Genomic DNA, 6801 nt, shown 5'->3' on the forward strand with positions numbered 1-6801 from the left:
AATAAAGCATTACAATAATCCAGTCTGGAAGAAATAAACTCATGCATCAAAGTCTCAGCATCAGCCATAGACAGGATGGGACGAATCCTTGCCACATTTCGCAGATGAAAGAAGGTAGTTCTCGTAATGTCTCTAATGTGGGGGCCAAATACAATGTAGGATCGAAAAGACTGAAGACTGAAGTGGCTCAAAAAAGATCATTCTCAGCAAGATGGTCTACAAGCTGCCGTGAGACCACTTTTTCCAGAATGTTAGAACAGAATGACAGATTTGGCCTGTAATTACTCAGTACACCAGGGTCAAGACCAGATTTCTTAAGCAATGGTTTAATCACTGCAGATTTAAAACACCCAGGCACAGAACCAGAGATTAATGAAAGATTAACAATTTCCTGCACAGTCGGCCCAAGAACGGGCCACAGGTCCTTAAACAATTTTGTTGGTATGGGATCAAATAGGCAGGTTGTGCTTTTTGTAGACATCACGTGCTTTGCTAGCGTGTCTAGTGAAATAGTATCAAATTCTGTAAATCTAGGTGTCACCTCATTATTAACACCCACCTCCACAGCAGGGTGCAGAGATTGAGTCAAAGCATGTTTAGATATGCTCAGTCTAATGTCTTCTATTTTCTTCTCTCTTCTTTCTTCTTCTTTTTGATCACAAAAGTAAGAGAAGTATTTATAGAACAGGTTTTTCTGAACTCAGAACATGAATATTCTTAAGTGTATGAATGAATATTTACAGAACAGCCTCAGAATTGAGATTCAATGTTTTTGATCACAATAGTAAAGGAACTATTTTACAAAACAAGTTTTTTTTTTTTTTTTTTATAAATTCATAACATGAATATGTTTTTGATCACAATAGTAAAGGAACTATTTTACAGAACAAGTTTTTTTTTATAAACTCAGAACATGAATATTCTTAAGTATATGAATGAATAATAGAACAGCCTCAGAATTGACATTCGATGTAGGAAATTATGAACTTCTAAGTATGCATGAACAAGAGTTGTCATACTCAACTTCCTTTTTTTTTAAGTTTTATGATCAAACTGTGAGTTTTTTTTCAGTTATTTATTTATTTTTACTACCTAACATTCTTGGCATTTTTTTCCCCCACAAAGTTAAACAATATTGATTAAGGTGCATCTGTGTCTGTGTGTGCATGTGTGTCTGTGTGTGCATGTGTGTGTGACTGAGTGACTGTGTGCGAGAGGCCGTTCGACTGACCAATTTATTTTTGTGAACTGCAATGAGAAAGTGTCAGATACTGCATGCAGTCATATTCAATAAAAATATGAATATAGGCTACTTTGTGTGTTCAGATATATGTGTGTATGTGTGTCAGTGGTCTGTAAGACTGTTTATTTTTTAATGATCTGTGTGAACTTGGTGATTCATGCAAACATCCAGTGATGGCAAAAATGGAAATAATATGTCAGCCTTGTTCACTGTATTCTTCTCAAAAGCACGCGTTCAGTAGGAACAAAGTTTTCCAATTGACTTTATATCACCAACAAAACAAAGAGCAAACAAACGGTTAAAAAAAAAAAACCTGACCGGAGTGGAGGCAGTGACCTACATGACACGAACCGTTTTCAGCTCTGTTTTGTCAAATGCAACAGGTACGATACGAAACAAGTTCACCAAGTAACTTTAAATAATATCGTACAAACCGAAAAAGAGGAGAGCTGAAGAGAGAGCACAGCATGGAAGTCCAGCACAGAGAGAAATCCTGTCTGTGTCTGTGTGTGTCTGAGAAGCTGCGTACAGATGTGTCTGTGTAGGGAGGGGCGGGCACTGTGTGTGACTGGCCAATCACAGAGCGTGAAGACAGTCAGTTAGCCATTGAGAATTTTCCTTCAGCACAAGCACAGATATTGATGAGTTTTATTCGGATCATGCTCGTTCTCATTAAAAATGCATTATCTGTACGGGATACTCGTCTGAAACAAGTATCCAGCTCAACCCTCGTTGTAATGTGTGTCCGGCTCTATATGTTAAACCTGTTTCACACGTAAATGGTCCACCACTCATGGTTACACTGTGTTCCCTGCATTATACACATTCATAAGCCAAAACATGCACATCTACTTTCCCGGCAGGACCCCTGCCGGGTGATGTAGAATTGATTGTTCTCAAAGCGGGCTCAATAATGTATTCAGACTCTGCACCTGTTGTGTATGTAATCAGCTGGCCCGGTCCTTTGATGTTTTACTGTCGGGACCTCTGTGGAGTAAGGAGCCAGGCTGAGCCTTCTTATAAAGTCTGTGTGTATGTGAATGTTTTTAGTGGTTTTTTTTGTTTCAGTTAAATAAAGTGACACATATTTGCATTGTTAGAATGTGAAATTGTCGCTCTTTCTTTTGCTTCGCGCAATTTCTACATGGGACAATAAATGACAGGATCAAGATCAGAACCTCTAAATCTGAGGCCATGGTTGTCAGCAGGAAACCGATGGCCTACTTCAGGTAGGGAATGAGGTCTTGCCTCAATTGAAGCACGTCAAGTACATCTGAGTCTTGTTCATGAGTGAACTAGACTCAGAGAATCGGTGCAGCAGGGACGATATTGCAATCGCTTTACCGTGCTGTTGTGTTGAAAACAGAGTTGAGCTGAAAGGTGATGCTCTCGATCTACTGGTCAATCTTTGCTCCTACACTCACCTACAGTCATGAAAGTTGGGTCATGACCAAAAGAACAAGATTGTGGGTACGACTGGCTGAAATGGGTTTCCACAGGAGGATGGCTGGGGTCTCCCTTAGAGATAGGTGAGAAGCTTGGTCATTCATGAGAAGCTCGGAGTAGAGCCGGAGTAGAGGAGTCCCCGCGGAAGACCCAGGTCTAGGTGGAGAGACTATATCTCCACACTGGCCTGGAAACACCGTGGTATCCCCCATCAGAGGTGGTAAATGTTCCCTGGGAAAGGGAGGTTTGGACTCTCCTCCTGGTTATGCTGTTGTGTCTGTTTATAGTAGAACATATTGGAATATGCTTCATATAAAGACACCATAGTTTCTGTAATAATATCCACTTAATAATAATGGTAATTTTCTCTGAGAAGTCTTTAATATCTACTACTGTTATTCATTAAGAAGAGATTGAAAGTGTTGTGATGGAGCTTAGAAGGATTTACAATAAAGGTTTATATTTAATTTTTTTTAAAGTGATTCTCCCACAATAAAAGTCAGCAAAATACATTTCTCCTCTTTTGAACGGCCTAACTACAACAACCCATCTCACAAATGGACTGAAGCTTTAATTAATTTGAGAGGAATATTATAGCCATCATTTGTGGTTTCAGGGTCATTTAGTGTACATGTGATGAAATGCATGTATTGTTTTTATTCTGGCTGTGGTAAGTGTTACAAACATCTAATTGTGATGTTCATAGCACTAACACAGTCAACAGCTATGTGTTTTAGAATCACATAATAAGTGAAATTCTTAGTAATGTGAAGTCTTCAGCATGGCCTTTTTAAAGCTGTGCCTTTCTTATTCCCATTGTTACACTTCTGTTTATTGGTTTGCTTGTCTTGTTTTTCCAAAATCACTATGGTGGCCTTTAAGAGACGAGGCTTGTGCACTGGTCTTTAGTCTTAGCAACTAATTGGCCAATCATGAAAACGGGGGGTGGGGGAGCAACAATAAAGACAGCATTGAACCATTTGGCATTTGGATAAATAGACGTGATTGCAGTCTTACAGAGAATCATTGATTTTTATTTAGTTTTTATTTTTTCCTGGTTGGTGTCAGATGGAGTAATCATGGCCTTAACTTTGGGAAACTGTCTTTCAGATGTTTTTTGTGAATAAATCAAAACGCAATGAACAAATTGTGAGTGCATGTGTGGCATCACTGCTGTCTGGTTTACTCTGCTTAGCACATGTGTAATTTATGCCATATTTATGTATCTGGCTGAACAATTAATTAACTTCATGTGGAAAGTATATCTCACATTCATGCCTGCTCACATTTTAGTGTTCTGCACATCAGACAATTGCCTTGTTCAACACATTTGAATTGAATTTGAATTTTTATGGGGCACACACACAAAAACTTAAAGAAATCTCTCACAAGACCAAACAAAGAAAAACAAAAGCCAACAAAACCTCAAACAATTTCAAGGTGTGGGCTGAAGCAAAGGCTTATAAATGCCCACTCCTATCATGAGTTGCCATATACACATATATGCACTCATATCAGCAACTACAAAAAAGAAAAGGACAAGAAGACTGTCAGGGTTTTGGCCTGCCCACGTGTGAGCCTAAGGTTTTCTTGGGCAAATATTGGAAATCTGTTAAAAGCACCACATCTGTACATGAGAAAGATCTCTTACAAACATCTTGTGACATTAATGATGTCTGTTAGCTTCAGAGTCTTTTTGTGCTTCAGGTCCTCCTCAGGGATTAACGGTTGTTTGAGGGGTGTTACTGGCTCGTTTACTGTAGCAGAGCTCTTATACTGGCCCCACGACTGGCTTACCTGCTGTGATGGTGTACCAGGGTGAATTTTTCATCTATTGCACTCCTTAATGGAAGAGATCCCTTTTAATGGTGGGATCTCATTTCGTGGGCTAGGGACCAAGTCATGGGAAGGAAGTCTGCGTGATTTGTGGTGGTACTTTTGAGTTCTGGGATCTGTACCACTATGACTGGATTTGGGTGTTTCACCCTTTGTATTTTTTGATCAAGCACCTCGGTGCCTCATGTCACCCCACTTTTTGTGCTCCCCTTAGCTCCCTAATTAGAATAATAACATCCCATCTTTCCACAGTAGCTAACTGGTTTCAGAGCTTCTTGGAGAAGGATATTATCTGGGATTGGGGCTTAGAGAATGGTTGTATGTTTTCATCTCGTTGGGTATATGGAATGTTATGTGTTTGGTTGTTTTTTCAGTTTCTTTGGCGCCTCCATTTAGTACCCCCCCTCTTTTAAGTACCTGGTCCTCTCCCTTCAGGGTTCCACATGTGTTTCAGCACATTCCTCTGACTCCGGTGCCCCCATGAGTTGGTCCCCTGATTCGGTTGTGCACCTCATGAAGCCTCATGGTCGGCCTCCTGACCTGGCCTTACACCGGATCCCTGCCCGACCAATGCATTAGGTCACACCTTGTGGCCGACCTCCATGGTCCGGTTTTGGTCATAGTGTCGGTCATCCGTGGGGTCTCCTGCCATGTAGCCCTCCTGTTTGTCACCCGGGTCCCTGTTTGCCCGCCTCCTTGCCATTTCCCCTGCCGCTCTCCCGGTGTCGGTTTGTTTTGGTGCGACCGTCCGGTGACGGACGCATGGGGGGGAGGTACTCTCAGGGTTTTGGCCTGGTCAGGGTGCTGAGCCCATGTTTTCCCCCTTTCTGTTGTTTGCTTCCTGCTTCAGCTTTGATTTATTAGTATTTATTTTCAGCATGATTTATTCTGTTATGTTTTTCTTGTCATTTTGTTCCTTTTGTTATGATTCACTAGTTATTTTATTTTCATCATATGGTTATTCTCTGTTCTGTTTTGATGTGTCACTTTGTTCTCTTTGTTACTTTCCTTACTTTGGTCATGGTTTAGTTCTTGTTTTATTCATTCAGCCTGTTTTGTCTTTGTTTATCGTTTCCTTTTTGTTGTTCCAATGTTTATATGATCTTTTGTGTTTTTCTATCATATTTTGTTAATCACTTAGTCTGTCTTATTCTCAGGTCTGTTTAGTCATTTTTGTTTTTTTAGTCAGTTTCGGTTCAGTTGGATCTTTGTGTTTATTTTCTTGTCAGTTCTCATGTTCTAGTTCGTATGTTCATGTCTGATGTTAGTTCCTGTTCACAGTAATATTATGTTCAGTTGTAGCTCTGTTCTGTTTTTGCCATTTGTTTCCACTCCACACCCTGCACCTGCCTTCATGTCTTTGTCCCTCACGAATATCTGATTATGTTCTCTCTGCACCTGCCATGTGTCCCTGTCTCTCACTTTAACTCTGTCTGCTTGGTGTTTCCTTTCTCATGCTCTGTAAACTGTTCACATATCTTTGTGTTTTCTTCACTCCACCTTGTGTTGTACTCCCTCACTGTCTTGCACAATGTAGTATCTTTGTTCACTAGCCACACCCTCTTCTTGATTGCTCCTCACCTGCACCTTGTTAACACCACCTGTCTCTCGTTAGTCCACTTTCATTTAAACCCTCACAATCTCACAGTCCTTCACCAGATTGTCGCTTCCAGCACACTCTCCAGCCTTCTTGTTCTCTGATCTGATTAGTCTTGCCGTGTACCAGTACTTTGCTCTGTGTTTCTGTTTCTTGACCGCGCCTTTTTGCCTCAGCCTATATGCCAGTGTTTGCTTGTGCCTCAGACCCCTGCCTGGAGATGACTGCGTTTTTGCCTCACCCTGCTTGTACCTCTGCTCCATTTTCTGACAACCTGTGTACTGAATCTCTGCCTGAAATAAACATGACGACTTCTTATACCTCAAAGCCTGGTTTGGGAGTTAGTGGGTCCACCCACTCCTGGTGATGGGCTCCCGCCTGTCCTGACAAAGACGAGCAAAAAGTTTGTACATTAATCAATACACCAAAACATCAGAACATAGAACAATCTGAAGTATGACGCACAGATTAAACAGAAGAACAGAAATGAAAACAATTTACCTAATTTATCGTACTATAATAAGTATCAGACTCGGTGATGACAGCTGGCAGGACACAAATGCAGAACACAAACTCACAGCTCTGTAGGCTTAACTCTTTTACTGGGTTCGTTGGCTGGGGTCGATACATGGTAAGGCAGTCAGACAGGAGCAAAAGTACAAAAATCATCAGGCTAGAG

The sequence above is a fragment of the Thalassophryne amazonica genome, chromosome 10 (genome assembly GCF_902500255.1).
Source record: "Thalassophryne amazonica chromosome 10, fThaAma1.1, whole genome shotgun sequence".
In the NCBI taxonomy this organism is placed as follows: Eukaryota; Metazoa; Chordata; class Actinopteri; order Batrachoidiformes; family Batrachoididae; genus Thalassophryne; species Thalassophryne amazonica.